At 44.2% G+C, this 22562-nt stretch overlaps 1 long non-coding RNA gene across 8 annotated transcripts; it reads right to left on the bottom strand.

Moving 5' to 3' along the window:
• Positions 1-3306: 3306 nt before the first annotated feature.
• Positions 3307-21115, bottom strand: LOC120061515. 8 transcript variants are annotated; one of them, XR_005478342.1, is made up of 5 exons: positions 20990-21103; positions 8672-8819; positions 7864-7953; positions 4885-4989; positions 3307-4733 (listed from the first exon to the last, which is right to left on the bottom strand). It is a non-coding gene; the product is annotated as an uncharacterized LOC120061515 (long non-coding RNA). The 8 variants fall into 8 exon arrangements; XR_005478341.1 differs by lacking the exon at positions 20990-21103 and adding an exon at positions 17412-17598; XR_005478343.1 differs by lacking the exon at positions 20990-21103 and adding an exon at positions 10838-10965.
• Positions 21116-22562: the final 1447 nt, after the last annotated feature.

The following is a 22562-nucleotide window of genomic DNA, read 5'->3' as shown; positions in this document are numbered from 1 at the left end:
TGGGCACTCAGTATCCATCAGTCACCATTAACCTGGGCACTCAGTATCCATCAGTCAACATTAACCTGGGCACTCAGTACCCAACAGTCAACATTAACCTGGGCACTCAGTATCCATCAGTCAACATTAACCTGGGCACTCAGTATCCATCAGTCAACATTAACCTGGGCACTCAGTATCCATCAGTCAACCTTTATCCATCAGTCAACATTAACCTGGGCATTCAGTATCTATCAGTCAACATTAACCTGGGCACTCAGTATCCAACAGTCAACCTTTATCCATCAGTCAACATTAACCTGGGCACTCAGTATCTATCAGTCAACATTAACCTGGGCACTCAGTATCAATCAGTCAACATTAACCTGGGCATTCAGTATCTATCAGTCAACATTAACCTGGGCACTCAGTATCCATCAGTCAACCTTTATCCATCAGTCAACATTAACCTGGGCATTCAGTATCTATCAGTCAACATTAACCTGGGCACTCAGTATCCAACAGTCAACCTTTATCCATCAGTCAACATTAACCTGGGCACTCAGTATCTATCAGTCAACATTAACCTGGGCACTCAGTATCAATCAGTCAACATTAACCTGGGCATTCAGTATCTATCAGTCAACATTAACCTGGGCACTCAGTATCCATCAGTCAACCTTTATCCATCAGTCAACATTAACCTGGGCATTCAGTATCTATCAGTCAACATTAACCTGGGCACTCAGTATCCAACAGTCAACCTTTATCCATCAGTCAACATTAACCTGGGCACTCAGTATCTATCAGTCAACATTAACCTGGGCACTCAGTATCAATCAGTCAACATTAACCTGGGCATTCAGTATCTATCAGTCAACATTAACCTGGGCACTCAGTATCCATCAGTCAACATTAACCTGGGCACTCAGTATCTATCAGTCAACATTAACCTGGGCACTCAGTATCTATCAGTCAACATTAACCTGGGCACTCAGTATCCATCAGTCAACATTAACCTGGGCACTCAGTATCAAACAGTCAACATTAACCTGGGCACTCAGTATCCATCAGTCAACATTAACCTGGGCACTCAGTATCCATCAGTCAACATTAACCTCGGCACTCAGTATCCATCAGTCAACATTAACCTGGGCACTCAGTACCCAACAGTCAACATTAACCTGGGCACTCAGTACCCATCAGTCAACATTAACCTCGGCACTCAGTATCCATCAGTCAACATTAACCTGGGCACTCGGTATCCATCAGTCAACATTAAAAGGATCAGAGCCTATAGAGAACATATTATATGGTAATAAAAAAATGTAAGTCTCAGAAATGTCATAAATTATGATTAGCTTCCCTACAGACAATACACTAACCCTCACACATCTAGGGGCAGGGGTTAAAACTGTAGAACCCAGTTCCTACATTTGAATATAAAAATTGATTTTATCAAACAAAACCATGCTACATTTTATCTCTGGACATTTACCCTCAGGATGACATATCAGAGCCAGATTACTGAATGTAAACTACATTATTTACCTTCAGAGGTGAATGTATCAAACCTGTTGCTGTGATAAAAGTGTTTTGTTGTTCTCAAACAATAGCACGGTATTCTTTCACTGTAATAGCTACTGTAAATTAGACAGTGCAGTTAGATTCACAAGAATTTAAGCTTTCTGCCCATATCAGATATGTCTATGTCCTGGGGGAATGTCCTTGTTACTTACAACCTCATGCTAATCACATTAGCGCACGTTAGCTCAACCGTCTCGCGGCGGGGACACCGATCCCGCAGAGGTTTTTACCTGGGTACTCGGTGTTCAACTCTTGTCAGGCTGAATACTGGAAACAGACCATTGATATGCGTGCATCCTCTTACCACCTTGTCTGTGACTTATGGAGCCTTTGGCAGTTATGGATCTGAAATACTAGAAACAGGTATAGTATAGGAAGAAAATGGGAATGTCCATTCTTACCATGCTGTGTAAAGTTTTGTCTGTAACCTGGAAGTTTAGGACTATTCAGTACAATACAGCCAATTGCTATGTGAAATGTAACAAAGTTATAAGTATGTCTAGTGGAAGGGGGCTTCCTTACTGCCGTACTGCAAGACACCATATTGTCTGACACCAGGCTGTTCTTGTCTTGATTCAAGACACCATATTGTCTGACACCAGGCTGTTCTTGTCTTGAGTCAAGACTCCATATTGTCTGACACCAGGCTTTTCTTGTCTTGAGTCAAGACTCCATATTGTCTGACACCAGGCTTTTCTTGTCTTGATTCAAGACACCATATTGTCTGACACCAGGCTGTTCTTGTCTTGAGTCAAGACTCCATATTGTCTGACACCAGGCTTTTCTTGTCTTGAGTCAAGACTCCATATTGTCTGACACCAGGCTTTTCTTGTCTTGATTCAAGACACCATATTGTCTGACACCAGGCTTTTCTTGTCTTGATTCAAGACACCATATTGTCTGACACCAGGCTGTTCTTGTCTTGAGTCAAGACTCCATATTGTCTGACACCAGGCTGTTCTTGTCTTGATTCAAGACTCCATATTGTCTGACACCAGGCTTTTCTTGTCTTGATTCAAGACACCATATTGTCTGACACCAGGCTTTTCTTGTCTTGATTCAAGACACCATATTGTCTGACACCAGGCTGTTCTTGTCTTGATTCAAGACACCATATTGTCTGACACCAGGCTTTTCTTGTCTTGATTCAAGACACCATATTGTCTGACACCAGGCTGTTCTTGTCTTGATTCAAGACACCATATTGTCTGACACCAGGCTTTTCTTGTCTTGATTCAAGACACCATATTGTCTGACACCACGCTTTTCTTGTCTTGATTCAAGACACCATATTGTCTGACACCAGGCTTTTCTTGTCTTGATTCAAGACACCATATTGTCTGACACCAGGCTTTTCTTGTCTTGATTCAAGACACCATATTGTCTGACACCAGGCTGTTCTTGTCTTGATTCAAGACACCATATTGTCTGACACCAGGCTTTTCTTGTCTTGATTCAAGACACCATATTGTCTGACACCAGGCTTTTCTTGTCTTGATTCAAGACACCATATTGTCTGACACCAGGCTGTTCTTGTCTTGATTCAAGACACCGTATTGTCTGACACCAGGCCATTATTAGGCTGTTCTTGTCTTGACGCTAACTAAGTGCTATTGTCGATTCATAGATTACAATACTAGAGTTGTAGCCATTAGATTGCGTGCATGTGTCATGCCTTGCTACCCAGGAACCAAATGCATAGAACAGAAGGGACCAGGGAAAAACAAACAAGGATCGTTATGTTACTGAAGTGCTTTTATCTTTAGACTGAGCAGCAGTTTTTCCAGGTCACTGGGTAGTTGTGTGTGAGTGGGTACATCCTTCTCACAGAGAGAGAAAGGGAGGGAGAGAATCAGCCTGTCTCTCTAGCTCTGAACAAGGTAACAGGTTTCTGCTGCCTGTCGGCCTGTCTCTCTCTAGCTCTGAACCAGGCATCAGGCAGCTGTTTTATTCAACTCATGCATGAATGTTCCCATATTGCTGCCTGGCAACCAGCCAGTATCAGGAGAAAAGGGAACATCTTGTTCCTTCAGTTGTGCTGCAGTTATGTTATGAAACGAAGAAAGGAAGGGAGGGGAGAGTATGAGCAGAGGGGGTATAACTGGACTGTGTGTTTGATTGAATTCATATCTTATACCAATGTATGTAATAATATACAGGGGGGTCTTTTCAATCCACATCGCAGAAGTTCAGCGTTATGGCATGATTGAAATTTAAAAGCCAAATGTTAGTGGAGACTGCATTTACGGTAAACCCTGTCATATGTCGACTCAATCAGAAATTACCTTTAAATTTAGATAGCGCGTAATCTGTAAGGCTTCAGCGAATAGAGATTGAATGAAGGCCGAAGTCTGTTTTAGAGAGGCTTCAGCGAATAGAGATTGAATGAAGGCTGAAGTCTGTTTTAGAGAGGCTTCAGCGAATAGAGATTGAATGAAGGCCGAAGTCTGTTTTAGAGAGGCTTCAGCGAATAGAGATTGAATGAAGGCTGAAGTCTGTTTTAGAGAGGCTTCAGCGAATAGAGATTGAATGAAGGCTGAAGTCTGTTTTAGAGAGGCTTCAGCGAATAGAGATTGAATGAAGGCTGAAGTCTGTTTTAGAGAGGCTTCAGCGAATAGAGATTGAATGAAGGCTGAAGTCTGTTTTAGAGAGGCTTCAGCGAATAGAGATTGAATGAAGGCCGAAGTCTGTTTTAGAGAGCGCTTGCAGAAATTGCCTCTTTTTTCCCCCTCACTCTTCTTTCTACCTTCAAAAAATAGGAGTCGGGGTAAGATAGGGAGTGACGCAAAATGTAAAAACATGTCCAACACCGGTCGGCTTGATCAAGTCCATATTTCTGTGCTGAGAGGACAGAACAGAGAGCAAGATGTCTTCTCCCTCGTCTTCCTCTTGGACTCTTTCCCTCTGTGTGTTTCAACCTGTTGATTGGTGGTGGTGGTGTGTCTCTACTGGACCGTTCTGTTGGCTGGGGCGCTGGACCAGGGTGCTGGACTGGGGAGCTGGACCGGGGTGCTGGACTGGGGGGCGCTGGACCGGGGTGCTCGACGGGAGCACTGGGCGAGTGCTCTGGGCTGGGGGGGCTGGACTGGGGTGGTGTATGGTTTGGGGCTCCCCAGAACCACACTGACCCACCATCCTTTAGAGATCCCCCCCTGCTCCTGGGAACCCTGAGGAGGATATGAAGAGGTGCCGGTACTCAAGTAGTAGCAAATGACAGGCGACAACACAAAGTACAAGACAGACAGCACCAGTCTAGTTGAACCGCTGTGTGATGTCATCATTAAAGGAGTAGTGTGTAGAATATGATGGTTCAGTCACCTGCTGGTGTTGACATGGTCACCCAGACCAGTACTTGTAGCATCGGCCAATCAGAGAGGCTGTCGACTGCAGTAGGCTTTATACTCTCTGTAGGGCTTGTTGTGTCTATGGAGAGAGATACAACAGTGACTCTACGGAGAGAGATAAAACAGTGACTTTACGGAGAGAGATAAAACAGTGACATTACGGAGAGAGAGAAAACAGTGGAGGAGAGAGATAAAACAGTGACTTTACGGAGAGAGAGATAAAACAGTGACTTTACGGAGAGAGAGATAAAACAGTCACAATCACATTTCAAATAAGCACATTCACATGCAGCTTTTCAGAGACATTCCTGGTTGCTCAGTCTATCTGTATCAGTGGAGAACCGTCAGGGCCTTCTAGGCCTTCCCTAAGGATTTATAAAAATGTATGTTTTTTTTAATTAAATGTGGTTATAATTTCTATTTAATCTTTACAATAATCTTAATAATCATCTTCTGATTTAATCTGAGGAAATTGTTAGATTGTCTTTAGCTAGCCTGTGTTGTAGTAGTGTGACGATGTTAGCTAGCTTGTGTTGTGGTAGTGTGACGATGTTAGCTAGCTTGTGTTGTGGTAGTGTCACAATGTTAGCTAGCTTGTGTTGTGGTAGTGTCACAATGTTAGCTAGCTTGTGTTGTGGTAGTGTGACGATGTTAGCTAGCTTGTGTTGTGGTAGTGTGACGATGTTAGCTAGCTTGTGTTGTGGTAGTGTGACGATGTTAGCTAGCTTGTGTTGTGGTAGTGTGACGATGTTAGCTAGCTTGTGTTGTGGTAGTGTGATAATGGAGACGGCTGCAGCAACTGTTATCAACTTCAAAGTGGTGTTAAGCTATCACAGGTTGTGTAAACAGTGTGTTTCTTGTTTTGCTGGTTGCATTATTTTATGCTGTGTGTCATATTGTGTCCATGTCGGTTCTGTCTCTGTGTGTGAGGCAGCCAGGAGCGCGGCCAGGCCTGTTTGAGTCATTCATAATGACATCAAAAATCACTGCTCATACTTCACTACAACTACAATGGTCCGACTACAGAAGATATGACGCACTAAGTGATGCTATGTTTTCAGTTATTTTCTTGATATTTGAGTTTGATACAACGTATTTGAAGATTTTTGGTCCCTCTGAAGGACTCAGGTCCTATAGTCACAGTTTACCATTGATCTGTATGTGAGGGACCTTCACTAAACCAGCCCTGTTCTCAGGCCGATGAGACTACGTGTTGGACTAAAAACTGTAGTAAACTCTTTCAGGCTGGCATGTTTGGCTTACAGCAGTGGAGGCTCCTCAGAGGAGGAAGGAGAGGACCATCCTTCTCAGTGAATTTAAATAAAAAATAAAAATAGTGAAACAATAAAAAAAAGTTAGCATTTGTAGATAAAACTATACTAAATATATTAATATGTCACCAAATAATTGATTTAAACAACAAAGGTCTACAGTAGCCACAACAGCACCCTCTGGTGTAGCACCATGGTGTAGCTGGAGGACAGCTAGCTTCCATCCTCCTTTAGGTACATTGACTTCAAACCTAGGAGGATTATGTTTATTTTTGTTTTGTTATTTAACTAGGCAAGTCAGTTAAGAATAAATTCTTATTTACAATGATGGCCTACCCCTAGCCAAACCCAGACGACACTGGGCCAATTGTGCACCACCCTATGGGACTTTGAATCACAGCCAGATGTGATACAGCCTGGATTTGAACCAGGGACTGTAGTGACACCTCTTGCACTGAGATGCAGTGTCTTAGACTGCTGTACCACTCAGGAGTTCTCACCCCCTTCCATACACAGTGATTATGAGAACTTCAGGAGGACGTCTTCCAACCTATCAGAGCTCTTGTATCATGAACTGACATATTGTCCATCCAATCAAAGGATCAGAGAATGAATCTAGTACTGAAAGAATATGCTACAGTTAGCTAGCACTGCAGTGCATAAAATGTGATGAGTATTTGACTCAAAGAGAGAGAGAGAGAGACAATAGTTGAACAGTTTTTGAACAAATTAATTTCTTTAAAAAATGTAAGAGAAGCAAGAGAGAGAGAGCTATATTTAGTTGTATTTCTTTTCACTTTCATTTACCTAGCTAGCGAATGCAGCTAGCTAGTTTAGCCTACTCACACACCCGGCTCAAACAGAGGGATGCTATGTTAGCTAGCTGGCTATGGCTATCCAACACTGAAAGTCTTCTAAGTCAAGGTTAGCTTTTGGTTTTATTAGTTTAATGCCACCAGGGACCGCCGGTGTAACTGCTAAACTGCTTGCTGTACACTCTATAGTGTGGGGTTAGGATTTACTGTAGTCCGAGGCTGGATGGATGGGGTTAGCATGTACTGTAGTCCGAGGCTGGATGGATGGGGTTAGCATGTACTGTAGTCCGAGGCTGGATGGATGGACATACTTAGGGTGATTTTGAATGTTGTGTACGTAATCAAATGATTAATGACAGATGAAGACCGATGTCTTCTTGTGGTTTTTACACTGGAGCTGCCTTCTTGGCCAGGTCTTCCTTGAAAATTAGTTATTTTGACCACAATGGGACAACCTGGTTAAAATAAAGGTTGAATCCAACTCTGAAATTGTACGTTTTTTTTTGGAGTTTGTCCTCAGAATCAGTTTACTGTTTATAAATAGCAGATGAACGAGACTACAAGTCAATATAAATGAGTCATGTATTATTTAGACCAGGTGTTGATACCGTGGTTTCACAGTGAGGTTACAGTTCAGTCAACCAAATGTTCATCAAACATAAACCGTAAATAAAATAAAAGAACACCCTGTTCTAAAGATAAAGTGCAGAGTTTGACAGTAATTCTCCATTAAGTTAACACATATCCTCCGGTCACTCTTCATATCATCAAACAAACACACACCACACTCAGACCATACCAGTTGTCTGTCCAAGTTCAATAATGGACGAGACAAAGTCAAGGTTTAAAAATAGGGTTTATCTTTACTTCTATAGAACTGGTTACGAGCCAAGAGGCAGGCGGGGGAGTTAACACTGGTCATGGTGCTTCTGGTCGACCGGTCCACGGTTCAATTCCCTGAAAAAAAGAGACAGAAAGAGCGAGTGATCAGGCTGGTTAGACGTGGACAAACAAGAGTCATGGATTTTTCATCCTGAACTCTGGAACAATTTGTTTAACCTATAGTCCAGAAACCTCTGCTGCTATTTTCAGCTATTTAATTTTACAGTACATTTCAGTCAGTTATCGGAAGCTCTTATCCGAGGTTGACAATCAGAACTTTGAACTGAAGTAGGTAAAACAACCAATGACGTTGAAGATACTGTAAATTCGATTAATGGTAATCCCACTGAGCAAAAACTGGTTGAATAAACATTGTTTCAATGTAATTTATCAACATATTGTGATGTGAAATCTATGTGGAAAATACATTGGATTTGAAATAAGTCAACAACTGTTGTTTTTTCAGGGTAAAATTTCAACCACGGGATTATGTCACCACGGTAACCAAATATCATGATATTTGTTACTGACTATTACCAATGTGCTGCTGTGAGAAGGATAGTTCAGAGACCTCCACTTAAATAACTAAATAGATTCACTGTTACTATCAAAATCATTCCAAAAGGTAGGTTTATTAACAAAGCAAATTAAATGTTACCCCACTCACATTAGCAATGATGCTATTTAGGCCTATATAGCACTTGCAAAAACATCAACAGCTATTTTAAAAACTTTTTTTTTTTAACTAGGCATGTCAATTAAGAACAAATTCTTATTTACAATGACGGCCTACCCCAGACAACGCTGGTCCAACTGTGCACCGCCCTATGGGACTCCCAGTCACGGCCAGATGTGATGCAGCTTGGATTCGAACCAGGTACTGCAGTGACGCCTCTTGCACTGAGACACAGTGCCTTAGCCCTCTGCGCCACTCAGGCGCTCTATTGTTTCAATTCAACCCAGAATTCAACAAAAAAATAGACAAACAATAAGCCTAAGGTTTCAAGCTCTGGTTAATTTAAAATGTAATTATATTTAGTGATATTGAATTCTGTTTGGTTGTCAACGAAACCAAATATCAACATTTAAATGAGATGTATCGTCAGTGGCACAGATGGAACTATCCAATCAGAAGATACTCCTTCAAATGTTGATATTTGGTTGCGTTGACAACCAAATATAATTCAATATGACTTTTAAAGTACAATAAATAGTCTTTTCACTTTTCGACAAGTTAACAAATGATACGTTTGAGTCACGTCTCCAACTCAACCAAAAATAAAAGTTAAAGAATGGGATTAAGCCAGTGGCTCAGATGATACTATCCAAGCAGTGGATACATCTCCTTAAAATGTTGATATTTGGTTGCATTGTCAACAAAACATGTTTTAATATTACGTTTAATACAGTGAATAGCCTAAAGTTAAGGCTATTTTACAAACTAATGTAACATTTAACCTAAAAATGAGTAGCGTCTCCGTGGCTACATTTTGAGGTTACTGTAATTACAAATGTTTTGTTTAGCGTCTCCGTGGCTACATTTTGAGGTTACTGTAATTACAATTGTCTTGTTTAGCGACTCCGTGGCCACATTTTGAGGTTACTGTAATTACAGTTGTCTTGTTTAGCTTCTCCGTGGCTACATTTTGAGGTTACTGTAATTACAAATGTCTTGTTTAGCTTCTCCGTGGCCACATTTTGAGGTTACTGTTATTACAACTGTCTTGTTTAGCTTCTCCGTGGCTACATTTTGAGGTTACTGTAATTACAAATGTCTTGTTTAGCTTCTCCGTGGCTACATTTTGAGGTTACTGTAATTACAAATGTCTTGTTTAGCTTCTCCGTGGCTACATTTTGAGGTTACTGTAATTACAAATGTCTTGTTTAGCTTCTCCGTGGCTACATTGAGGTTACTGTAACTACAAATGTCTTGTCTTGTAATCATATAAAGCGTTTCTTTTCAAGATGGCATGCATAGGCCGGCGCAGGTCCGTGGAGATCTTCACAATTGCTGTAATAATCTGCACAGAATCATGAACGGCGCTGATGTACTTTTCACTATAATCTCAACTATAATCCAGGTCATTTGGTTCTGCTATTAGATGAAGCACAGTGATAACATATTCATCTGTTGTATATAAACAAAATACCTGACATTGTATTTCCCATTTAAACTTTGCTTTTAAATGGTTGAATGCACAGTGGGTGACAACTAAACCAAAAAAATCGGACATTGTTTTTTCATTAGAATTTGGTTGCGCTTTTAGATTGGTTGAAAGCCTAGTGATAACACGTTGGAAATTAAACTAACTCTTTTTGAGTGGGTGAATATAGGTTGTAATCTCATTGATCTAAACCAAATATTATGTAATTTTCCACTTTGAAATGACGTGGTGTGCCCACTTCCTAGTAACTATCATCTCTTTGTCACTGAGGTGAATTTTTTGTTGTTGTAGTATTGAGGAAATCAACTGTAAAGCTATCTAGTATACAACAGATGTTTGTAGTACTGAGGAAATCAACTGTAAAGCTGTCTAGTATACAACAGATGTTTGTAGTATTGAGGAAATCAACTGTAAAGCTATCTAGTATACAACAGATGTTTGTAGTACTGAGGAAATCAACTGTAAAGCTGTCTAGTATACAACAGATGTTTGTAATACTGAGGAAATCAACTGTAAAGCTGTCTAGTATACAACAGATGTTTGTAGTATTGAGGAAATCAACTGTAAAGCTGTCTAGTATACAACAGATGTTTGTAGTACTGAGGAAATCAACTGTAAAGCTGTCTAGTATACAACAGATGTTTGTAGTATTGAGGAAATCAACTGTAAAGCTGTCTAGTATACAACAGATGTTTGTAGTACTGAGGAAATCAACTGTAAAGCTGTCTAGTATACAACAGATTTGTCAGTAATGTTAACCTCTTCACAGATACAGTTATAAAAGTCTGTTATACCCGACTTGTTGCATAACTCACTTGACCTTCAATGTCTGGTTTGATAATGAAACAGAGATTAAACTCTCAATGGAAACTCTAACACACAACCAAACCAGGTTTAATCTCCCAGACAAAGGCTTGATATGCCAAAACGTGGTGGTGTGGCGTTCCAAGTCTGGAATCAGCCAGCCGCCCTCCGGCTAAGAAAAGCAGAACATTATTGACTCTAGATAACAGTTGCTCTGTGTACCAGAGTGTCTTTCAAAAAATATTTGTTTTCTGTTGGCTGATCAGAAAAACAGGCACTACCTGGAAAAGTCGTTGTCTTGTTGTTGTCTTGTCGTGGTCTTGTTGTTGTCTTGTTGTTGTCTTGTTGTGGTCTTGTCGTGGTCTTGTCGTTGTCTTGTCGTGGTCTTGTCGTTGTCTTGTCGTTGTCTTGTCGTGGTCTTGTCGTTGTCTTGTCGTGGTCTTGTCGTTGTCTTGTCGTTGTCTTGTCTTGTCGTGGTCTTGTCGTGGTCTTGTCGTGGTCTTGTCGTGGTCTTGTCGTGGTCTTGTCGTTGTCTTGTCGTGGTCTTGTCGTGGTCTTGTCGTTGTCTTGTCGTTGTCTTGTCGTGGTCTTGTCGTGGTCTTGTCGTGGTCTTGTCGTGGTCTTGTCGTTGTCTTGTCGTAGTCTTGTCGTTGTCTTGTCGTTGTCTTGTCGTTGTCTTGTCGTTGTCTTGTCGTTGTCTTGTCGTTGTCTTGTCGTTGTCTTGTCGTTGTCTTGTCGTTGTCTTGTCGTTGTCTTGTCTTGTCGTGGTCTTGTCGTGGTCTTGTCGTGGTCTTGTCGTGGTCTTGTCGTGGTCTTGTCGTTGTCTTGTCGTGGTCTTGTCGTGGTCTTGTCGTTGTCTTGTCGTAGTCTTGTCGTTGTCTTTTCGTTGTCTTGTCGTTGTCTTGTCATGGTCTTGTCGTTGTCTTGTCGTTGTCTTGTCGTTGTCTTGTCGTGGTCTTGTCGTTGTCTTGTCGTTGTCTTGTCGTGGTCTTGTCGTGGTCTTGTCGTTGTCTTGTCGTTGTCTTGTCGTTGTCTTGTCGTTGTCTTGTCGTTGTTGTGGCATGTTTCTTCATAAATATAAAATAATCTGAGAAAATAGCGATTTTTAGGATGTCTCATGGACTGACAAACACGGCAGTTGGTGTATTGTTATTTCTTGTTTAATAAGATGGATTTTGATGGGGATTTAGATGGAGATTTAGATGGGGATTGCAGCATAGATGGGATTTCTGCCGGGGGGTTAATGAGGCAAAAGGAACAATATACTCTACATCCTAAGTGATTAGTGCCAGGAAAGTGGTTCTCCCTATATTATCCATGCATATTACCTCAATTACCTCGACTAACCGTTTCCCCCCGTACGTTGACTCTGTACCGGTACCCCCTGTATATAGCCTCCACATTGACTCTGTACCGGTACCCCCCTGTATATTTAGCCTCCACATTGACTCTGTACTGGTAACACCCTGTATATAGCCTCCACATTGACTCTGTACCGGTACCCCCTGTATATAGCCTCCACATTGACTCTGTACCAGTACCCACCTGTATATAGCCTCCACATTGACTCTGTACCGGTACCCCCTGTATACAGCCTCAACATTGACTCTGTACCGTAACACCCTGTATATAGCCTCCACATTGACTCTGTACCGTAACACCCTGTATATAGCCTCCACATTGACTCTGTACCGTAACACCCTGTATATAGCCTCCACATTGACTCTGTACAGGTACCCCCTGTATACAGCCTCCACATTGACTCTGTACCGTAACACCCTGTATATAGCCTCCACATTGACTCTGTACCGTAACACCCTGTATATAGCCTCCACATTGACTCTGTACCGTAACTCCCTGTATATAGCCTCCACATTGACTCTGTACTGGTAACACCCTGTATATAGCCTCCACATTGACTCTGTACCGTAACACCCTGTATATAGTCTCCACATTGACTCTGTACCGTAACTCCCTGTATATAGCCTCCACATTGACTCTGTACCGTAACATCCTGTATATAGCCTCCACATTGACTCTGTACTGGTAACACCCTGTATATAGCCTCCACATTGACTCTGTACTGGTAACACCCTGTATATAGCCTCCACATTGACTCTGTACCGTAACACCCTGTATATAGTCTCCACATTGACTCTGTACCGTAACTCCCTGTATATAGTCTCCACATTGACTCTGTACCGGTACCCCCTGTATATAGCCTCCACATTGACTCTGTACCGTAACACCCTGTATATAACCTCCACATTGACTCTGTACCGATACCCCCTGTATATAGCCTCCACATTGACTCTGTACCGGTACCCCCTGTATATAGTCTCCACATTGACTCTGTACCGTAACCCCGTGTATACAGCCTCCACATTGACTCTGTATCGTAACACCCTGTATATAGTCTCCACATTGACTCTGTATCGTAACACCCTGTATATAGTCTCCACATTGACTCTGTATCGTAACACCCTGTATATAGCCTCCACATTGACTCTGTACCGGTACCCCCTGTATATAGCCTCCACATTGACTCTGTACCGGTACCCCCTGTATATAACCTCCACATTGACTCTGTACCGGTACCCCCTGTATATAGCCTCCACATTGACTCTGTACCGGTACCCCCTGTATATAACCTCCACATTGACTCTGTACCGGTACCCCCTGTATATAGTCTCCACATTGACTCTGTACCGGTACCCCCTGTATATAGCCTCCACATTGACTCTGTACCGGTACCCCCTGTATATAGCCTCCACATTGACTCTGTACCGTAACACCCTGTATATAACCTCCACATTGACTCTGTACCGGTACCCCCTGTATACAGCCTCAACATTGACTCTGTACCGTAACACCCTGTATATAGCCTCCACATTGACTCTGTACCGTAACACCCTGTATATAGCCTCCACATTGACTCTGTACCGTAACACCCTGTATATAGCCTCCACATTGACTCTGTACAGGTACCCCCTGTATACAGCCTCCACATTGACTCTGTACCGTAACACCCTGTATATAGCCTCCACATTGACTCTGTACCGTAACACCCTGTATATAGTCTCCACATTGACTCTGTATCGTAACACCCTGTATATAGCCTCCACATTGACTCTGTACCGGTACCCCCTGTATATAGCCTCCACATTGACTCTGTACCGGTACCCCCTGTATATAACCTCCACATTGACTCTGTACCGGTACCCCCTGTATATAGCCTCCACATTGACTCTGTACCGGTACCCCCTGTATATAACCTCCACATTGACTCTGTACCGGTACCCCCTGTATATAGTCTCCACATTGACTCTGTACCGGTACCCCCTGTATATAGCCTCCACATTGACTCTGTACCGGTACCCCCTGTATATAACCTCCACATTGACTCTGTACCGGTACCCCCTGTATACAGCCTCAACATTGACTCTGTACCGTAACACCCTGTATATAGCCTCCACATTGACTCTGTACCGTAACACCCTGTATATAGCCTCCACATTGACTCTGTACCGTAACACCCTGTATATAGCCTCCACATTGACTCTGTACAGGTACCCCCTGTATACAGCCTCCACATTGACTCTGTACCGTAACACCCTGTATATAGCCTCCACATTGACTCTGTACCGTAACACCCTGTATATAGCCTCCACATTGACTCTGTACCGTAACTCCCTGTATATAGCCTCCACATTGACTCTGTACTGGTAACACCCTGTATATAGCCTCCACATTGACTCTGTACCGTAACACCCTGTATATAGTCTCCACATTGACTCTGTACCGTAACTCCCTGTATATAGCCTCCACATTGACTCTGTACCGTAACATCCTGTATATAGCCTCCACATTGACTCTGTACTGGTAACACCCTGTATATAGCCTCCACATTGACTCTGTACTGGTAACACCCTGTATATAGCCTCCACATTGACTCTGTACCGTAACACCCTGTATATAGTCTCCACATTGACTCTGTACCGTAACTCCCTGTATATAGTCTCCACATTGACTCTGTACCGGTACCCCCTGTATATAGCCTCCACATTGACTCTGTACCGTAACACCCTGTATATAACCTCCACATTGACTCTGTACCGATACCCCCTGTATATAGCCTCCACATTGACTCTGTACCGGTACCCCCTGTATATAGCCTCCACATTGACTCTGTACCGGTACCCCCTGTATATAGTCTCCACATTGACTCTGTACCGGTACCCCCTGTATATAGCCTCCACATTGACTCTGTACCGGTACCCCCTGTATATAGCCTCCACATTGACTCTGTACCGTAACACCCTGTATATAACCTCCACATTGACTCTGTACCGGTACCCCCTGTATACAGCCTCAACATTGACTCTGTACCGTAACACCCTGTATATAGCCTCCACATTGACTCTGTACCGTAACACCCTGTATATAGCCTCCACATTGACTCTGTACCGTAACACCCTGTATATAGCCTCCACATTGACTCTGTACAGGTACCCCCTGTATACAGCCTCCACATTGACTCTGTACCGTAACACCCTGTATATAGCCTCCACATTGACTCTGTACCGTAACACCCTGTATATAGTCTCCACATTGACTCTGTATCGTAACACCCTGTATATAGCCTCCACATTGACTCTGTACCGGTACCCCCTGTATATAGCCTCCACATTGACTCTGTACCGGTACCCCCTGTATATAACCTCCACATTGACTCTGTACCGGTACCCCCTGTATATAGCCTCCACATTGACTCTGTACCGGTACCCCCTGTATATAACCTCCACATTGACTCTGTACCGGTACCCCCTGTATATAGTCTCCACATTGACTCTGTACCGGTACCCCCTGTATATAGCCTCCACATTGACTCTGTACCGGTACCCCCTGTATATAACCTCCACATTGACTCTGTACCGGTACCCCCTGTATACAGCCTCAACATTGACTCTGTACCGTAACACCCTGTATATAGCCTCCACATTGACTCTGTACCGTAACACCCTGTATATAGCCTCCACATTGACTCTGTACCGTAACACCCTGTATATAGCCTCCACATTGACTCTGTACAGGTACCCCCTGTATACAGCCTCCACATTGACTCTGTACCGTAACACCCTGTATATAGCCTCCACATTGACTCTGTACCGTAACACCCTGTATATAGCCTCCACATTGACTCTGTACCGTAACTCCCTGTATATAGCCTCCACATTGACTCTGTACTGGTAACACCCTGTATATAGCCTCCACATTGACTCTGTACCGTAACACCCTGTATATAGTCTCCACATTGACTCTGTACCGTAACTCCCTGTATATAGCCTCCACATTGACTCTGTACCGTAACATCCTGTATATAGCCTCCACATTGACTCTGTACTGGTAACACCCTGTATATAGCCTCCACATTGACTCTGTACTGGTAACACCCTGTATATAGCCTCCACATTGACTCTGTACCGTAACACCCTGTATATAGTCTCCACATTGACTCTGTACCGTAACTCCCTGTATATAGTCTCCACATTGACTCTGTACCGGTACCCCCTGTATATAGCCTCCACATTGACTCTGTACCGTAACACCCTGTATATAACCTCCACATTGACTCTGTACCGATACCCCCTGTATATAGCCTCCACATTGACTCTGTACCGGTACCCCCTGTATATAGCCTCCACATTGACTCTGTACCGTAACCCCGTGTATACAGCCTCCACATTGACTCTGTATCGTAACACCCTGTATATAGTCTCCACATTGACTCTGTATCGTAACACCCTGTATATAGTCTCCACATTGACTCTGTATCGTAACACCCTGTATATAGCCTCCACATTGACTCTGTACCGGTACCCCCTGTATATAGCCTCCACATTGACTCTGTACCGGTACCCCCTGTATATAGCCTCCACATTGACTCTGTACCGTAACCCCGTGTATACAGCCTCCACATTGACTCTGTATCGTAACACCCTGTATATAGTCTCCACATTGACTCTGTATCGTAACACCCTGTATATAGTCTCCACATTGACTCTGTATCGTAACACCCTGTATATAGCCTCCACATTGACTCTGTACCGGTACCCCCTGTATATAGCCTCCACATTGACTCTGTACCGGTACCCCCTGTATATAACCTCCACATTGACTCTGTACCGGTACCCCCTGTATATAGCCTCCACATTGACTCTGTACCGGTACCCCCTGTATATAACCTCCACATTGACTCTGTACCGGTACCCCCTGTATATAGTCTCCACATTGACTCTGTACCGGTACCCCCTGTATATAGCCTCCACATTGACTCTGTACCGTAACTCCCTGTATATAGTCTCCACATTGACTCTGTACCGGAACCCCCTGTATATAGCCTCGCTACTGTTATTTTATTGTTGCTCCTTAATTATTATTTTTAATAAAAAAACATAATAATAAATGTTTTTCTTCAGTTTATTTTAGTAAATACTTTCTGAACACTTTTTTTCTCTCCTAAAAACAGCATTGTTAGTTCAGGGTTTGTAAGGTCTACTACACCTGTTGTATTCGGTGCATGTGACAAGAAGCACAGCAGCACAGTCACATGTTGTTGTCCTGGTTCAGTGCTCATAATGACCCATTACTCTCCACTCCACGCTTGTGGAAACATTCCTGTTCAGACAAACTCATCCATGCATTGTGCATCAGTTACACAACCTGAGTGGCTATGGGACCATAGTGACAACTACAGTCGGGACCCTGACCTTAGAGAGCCTTTTTATTTCTCTATTCGGTTAGGTCAGGGTGTGATTAGGGTGGGCATTCTAGGTTTTCTGTTTCTATGTTGGTGTTGTTTGATTCCCAATCGGAGGCAGCTGTCTATGTTGTCTCCGATTGGGAATCAGATATAAGTTGTCGGTTTCCTTTTGGGTTTTGTGGGATCTTGTCTTTGTTTTGTTGCTTTAGGCACGACTAGCTTTACCTTCGGTTTGTGTTCATTGTTTTTCCCGGTGTTACGTTTTCGAATAAAGAGAGAATGTACGCCTACCACATTTATCATCCGACGATGAGCGTAACACGGGGTGTACAAGGGAACAATGTGACAACTACAGTCGAAGTGTACAAGGGAACAATGTGACAACTCCAGTCCTCTGGGACTGATTAATCTCACCTCTCTCCCAGATTTAAAGTGGATTTTCCATCAGATCGCTATTAGTTACATGTCTGTTTGTAGTGAACTACGACGTGAATACGCTTCTATCACACCCACAGCGCCGTCGTTGCGTCAAATGTTACGCAGCATCATCTGGAGATGTGTGCAATAAAAGTTTCAACGTTCACCTTCTGCTACCATTTCTGTCAAGCCGTCTACAGCGTACAGTTTGACTCATACAACGCAAGGCAAACGCAGCAACCGGAAGCGATAGGGGTTTCCCTCTGTCATGCAGACAGCTTGTGTAAACCACACAGCACCCACGCAGAGACAGAGTGAAAGTGGCGCGTTACACTTGTATAAGGCTATGTAGGGGAAAGGTCACGCATTTGCAGACTGTACCTACACTTGCTGTAGGAAGGAGCAGGTTTCATGCTTTGCTACACAGTCTCAATACCTGCACCACAGCTGCCTAGCAGTACCAATCATGTTTTTCACGTGTGAATTCCAAACTCTCATTGTTATGTCTGCCAGGTGTTAGATTCTCACACACACTCAGTGTTTACGTCATGTGTTTTTGATAAATGTATTGAGGCACCAGCTGCTCCACTGTCTCAATCCACCAGCTACCAGGAAGGTCGTTAGACTGTGGACGTTCCCTTCTGTCACTGTCAGCTGTGACATTCTCCCATGTTTACTGCCCCCTGTGTTTTATGCCGGACAGTAGTCCCAACTCCAGGGGGCTATCGTGTCACTAGGTAAATTGGAAGCTATTTTCTTTAAATGCTGAGCGACACCCAAACTCTTTACACCCAGTCACCCACTTTCTCTGCCCTACTTATGCCTGCTGTAGAGATGAGGACTTCTGAAACTAGGTCCAGAGTGGTTCTGCCGAAAGACCCCCCCCCCCGCTCTCCCCCTCCTCGGGGGAAGCTGGGGAACAACAACTTGCACAAGGGCCCCGTTGCCACACAACACATTCTACCAACGTTACACACACACACACACACACACACACACACACACACACACACACACACACACACACACACACACACACAGCCCCTTAAACTCTGTACCCTCCCTTTCTTCCATGTGTTGTGTTCTGACCTGTTTCTGACCCGGTTCTGACCTGGTTCTGACCTGTTTCTGACCCGGTTCGGACCTGGTTTAATGTCTTTAGACTTTTAATCCCAGCTGGGCTGTTTCTGCTTTTCAGAGCATCTGATTTATTTCAGACTCTCTTACCCACCATAGTGACCTCCCTCTCTCTCTTACCCACCATAGTGATCTCTCCCTCTCTTACCCACCATAGTGACCTCCCTCTCTCTCTTACCCACCATAGTGACCTCCCTCTCTCTCTTACCCACCATAGTGACCTCCCTCTCTTACCCACCATAGTGACCTCTCTCTCTCTTACCCGCCATAGTGACCTCCCTCTCTCTCTTACCCACCGTAGTGACCTCCCTCTCTCTCTTACCCATCATGGTGACCTCCCTCTCTTACCCACCATAGTGACCTCTCTCTCTTACCCACCATAGTGATCTCTCTCTCTCTTACCCACCATAGGGACCTCTCTCTCTCTCTTACCAACCATAGTGACCTCTCTCTCTCTCTTACCCACCATAGTGACCTCTCTCTCTCTTACCCACCATAGTGATCTCTCTCTCTCTCTTACCCGCCATAGTGACCTCTCTCTCTCTTACCCACCACAGTGACATCTCTCATTCTTAACCACCATAGTGACCTCTCTCTCTCTTACCCACCACAGTGACATCTCTCATTCTTAACCACCATAGTGACCTCTCTCTCTCTCTCTTACCCACCATAGTGACCTCTCTCTCTCTCTCTCTTACCCACCATAGTGACATCTCTCTCTCTTACCCACCATAGCGACCTCTCTCTCTTACCCACCATAGTGACCTCTCTCTCTCTTACCCGCCATAGTGACCTCTCTCTCTTACCCACCATAGTGGCCTCTCTCTCTCTTACCCACCATAGTGACCTCTCTCTATCTTACCCGCCATAGTGACCTCCCTCTCTCTTACCCACCATAGTGACCTCTCTCTCTCTTACCCGCCATAGTGACCTCTCTCTCTTATCCACCATAGTGACCTCTCTCTCTCTCTTACCCACCATAATGACCTCTCTCTCTCTTACCCACCATAATGACCTCTCTCTCTCTTACCCACCATAGTGACATCTCTCGTTCTTAACCGTCATAGTGACCTCTCTCTATCTCTTACCCACCATAGTGACCTGTCTCTCTTACCCACCATAGTGACCTCTCTCTCTCTTACCCACCATAGTGACCTCCCTCTCTCTTACCCATCATAGTGACCTCTCTCTCTTACCCACCATAGTGAGCTCACTCTCTCTCTTACCCACCATAGTGACCTCTCTCTCTCTTACCCACCATAGTGACCCCTCTCTCTCTTACCCACCATAGTGACCTCTCTCTCTCTTACCCACCATAGTGACCTCTCTCTCTCTCACCCACCATAGTGACCTCCCTTTCTCTTACCCATCATAGTGACCTCTCTCTCTTACCCACCATAGTGAGCTCTCTCTCTCTTACCCACCATAGTGACCTCTCTCTCTCTTACCCACCATAGTGACCTCTCTCTCTCTTACCCACCATAGTGACCTCTCTCTCTCTTACCCACCACAGTGACATCTCTCTCTCCTGGTCAATACTGAGGGGACAGTGGATAGAAGGCTTGTCCCAGTTCTGTTGGCATCTGTTTGGCCTGACAATGACTATAAGAGCAACACAAACAGATCTGGAACCAGGCAGTATGTACCTGTACAGCGGATGATGAAATACTTTGTAACCTAGAGTAGTGTTGCACTCAGTCTCATTGGTCCCTCAGTCTAAAGCCACTCTCATAGGTGCAACAATCAGGACCCTATAAACCAACACTTAGACTACTTCAAGGCATGCTGCAGGATTTTCTATTTTTTTTAATTATAAAACTCTTACCTTGCAGGTCTGATATCCTTCTTTAAAACTATCCTAAGTTCAGTTGAGTTCTGAGTACTTCATTAGGTCAGTCTGACCAAGGGAGGTTGGGAGGGAGGGAGGGCTTCTTGGCTTGCTCTCTCCGAGGGAGGGCTTCTTGGCTTGCTCTCTCCAAGGGAGGGAATCCGGGAGGGAGGGAGGGAGGGTAGGGCTTCTTGGCTTGCTCTCTCCAAGGGAGGGAATCCGGGAGGGAGGGAGGGAGGGTAGGGCTTCTTGGCTTGCTCTCTCCAAGGAAGGGAGGGAGGGAGGGAGGGAGGGAGGGAGGGTAGGGCTTCTTGGCTTGCTCTCTCCAAGGGAGGGAATCCGGGAGGGAGGGAGGGCTTCTTGGCTTGCTCTCTCCAAGGGAGGGAATCCGGGAGGGAGGGAGGGAGGGAGGGAGGGTAGGGCTTCTTGGCTTGCTCTCTCCAAGGAAGGGAATCCGGGAGGGAGGGAGGGAGGGTAGCACTTCTTGGCTTGCTCTCTCCATGGAAGGAAGGAAGGAAGGGGGTATGTTTAAAGACATCCCTCCCTCTCTCTTTCTGTAGCAACAATAAAGACAGAAAGGAGAAAGCCAGAGCTGTCTAGATATGAGATGGGTTAAAGTTCAACAGGAAGTTAACTTAGCTAAGGAAGATGGAAGTATTTATGGACATAACATCAAAATGTACAAGTGTTTATCTATATGGCTGAGAGTCAGCATCTTGGTCACGTAGTCATCTAGACTTTGATATTACTCTAGGCATGTGACCCTCATTATAAACGGTGAGAGAACGAGCGAGAGAAACATAGAGGTAGGTGGGCAGAGCAGGAGAGCAGGTTTTCTGAGCATGCTCAGTACGTTCAGTTCTCTGTGTCTCTGTTTCGACACGTCCTTATGGAGTGTTGAGGTTTCTCTGTTCAGAGATGATTAGCGCCCAGTACCCTGAGGACAGACAACAGGAGGAATGAACCTGCTCCTCTTCCCACTGTCTACTCCAGATTTATATAAGCTCCGGACAGACAACGTAGGACCCATAGGTATCCCCCAGTAAGCCTGAATTAATGAATAAATAGTCTCCCTCGGCAGGCAGACTGGTTGCTTCCCAGGGGATTTCCGAGACAAATGAATGAATGAACCTGTTTCTTCAGTCCTTAGGCCTCCTTCAGTAGCCTGTGTGGGGTGCTGATGAGGACGTAGTAACTCTGTAAACAGGAAGTAGTCCTGAGATGTATTCAGTAGCCTGTGTGGGGAGCTGATGAGGAAGTAGTCCTGAGATGTATTCAGTAGTCTGTGTGGGGTGCTGATGAGGACGTAGTCCTGAGATGTATTCAGTAGTCTGTGTGGGGAGCTGATGAGGAAGTAGTCCTGAGATGTATTCAGTAGCCTGAGTGGGGAGCTGATGAGGAAGTAGTCCTGAGATGTATTCAGTAGTCTGTGTGGGGTGCTGATGAGGACGTAGTAACTCTGTAAACAGGAAGTAGTCCTGAGGTGTATTCAGTAGCCTGTGTGGGGAGCTGATGAGGAAGTAGTCCTGAGGTGTATTCAGTAGCCTGAGTGGGGTGCTGATGAGGACGT

This window comes from Salvelinus namaycush, chromosome 16 (genome assembly GCF_016432855.1).
Source record: "Salvelinus namaycush isolate Seneca chromosome 16, SaNama_1.0, whole genome shotgun sequence".
Classification (NCBI taxonomy): Eukaryota; Metazoa; Chordata; class Actinopteri; order Salmoniformes; family Salmonidae; genus Salvelinus; species Salvelinus namaycush.
This window is presented reverse-complemented; position numbering and strand designations above follow the sequence as displayed.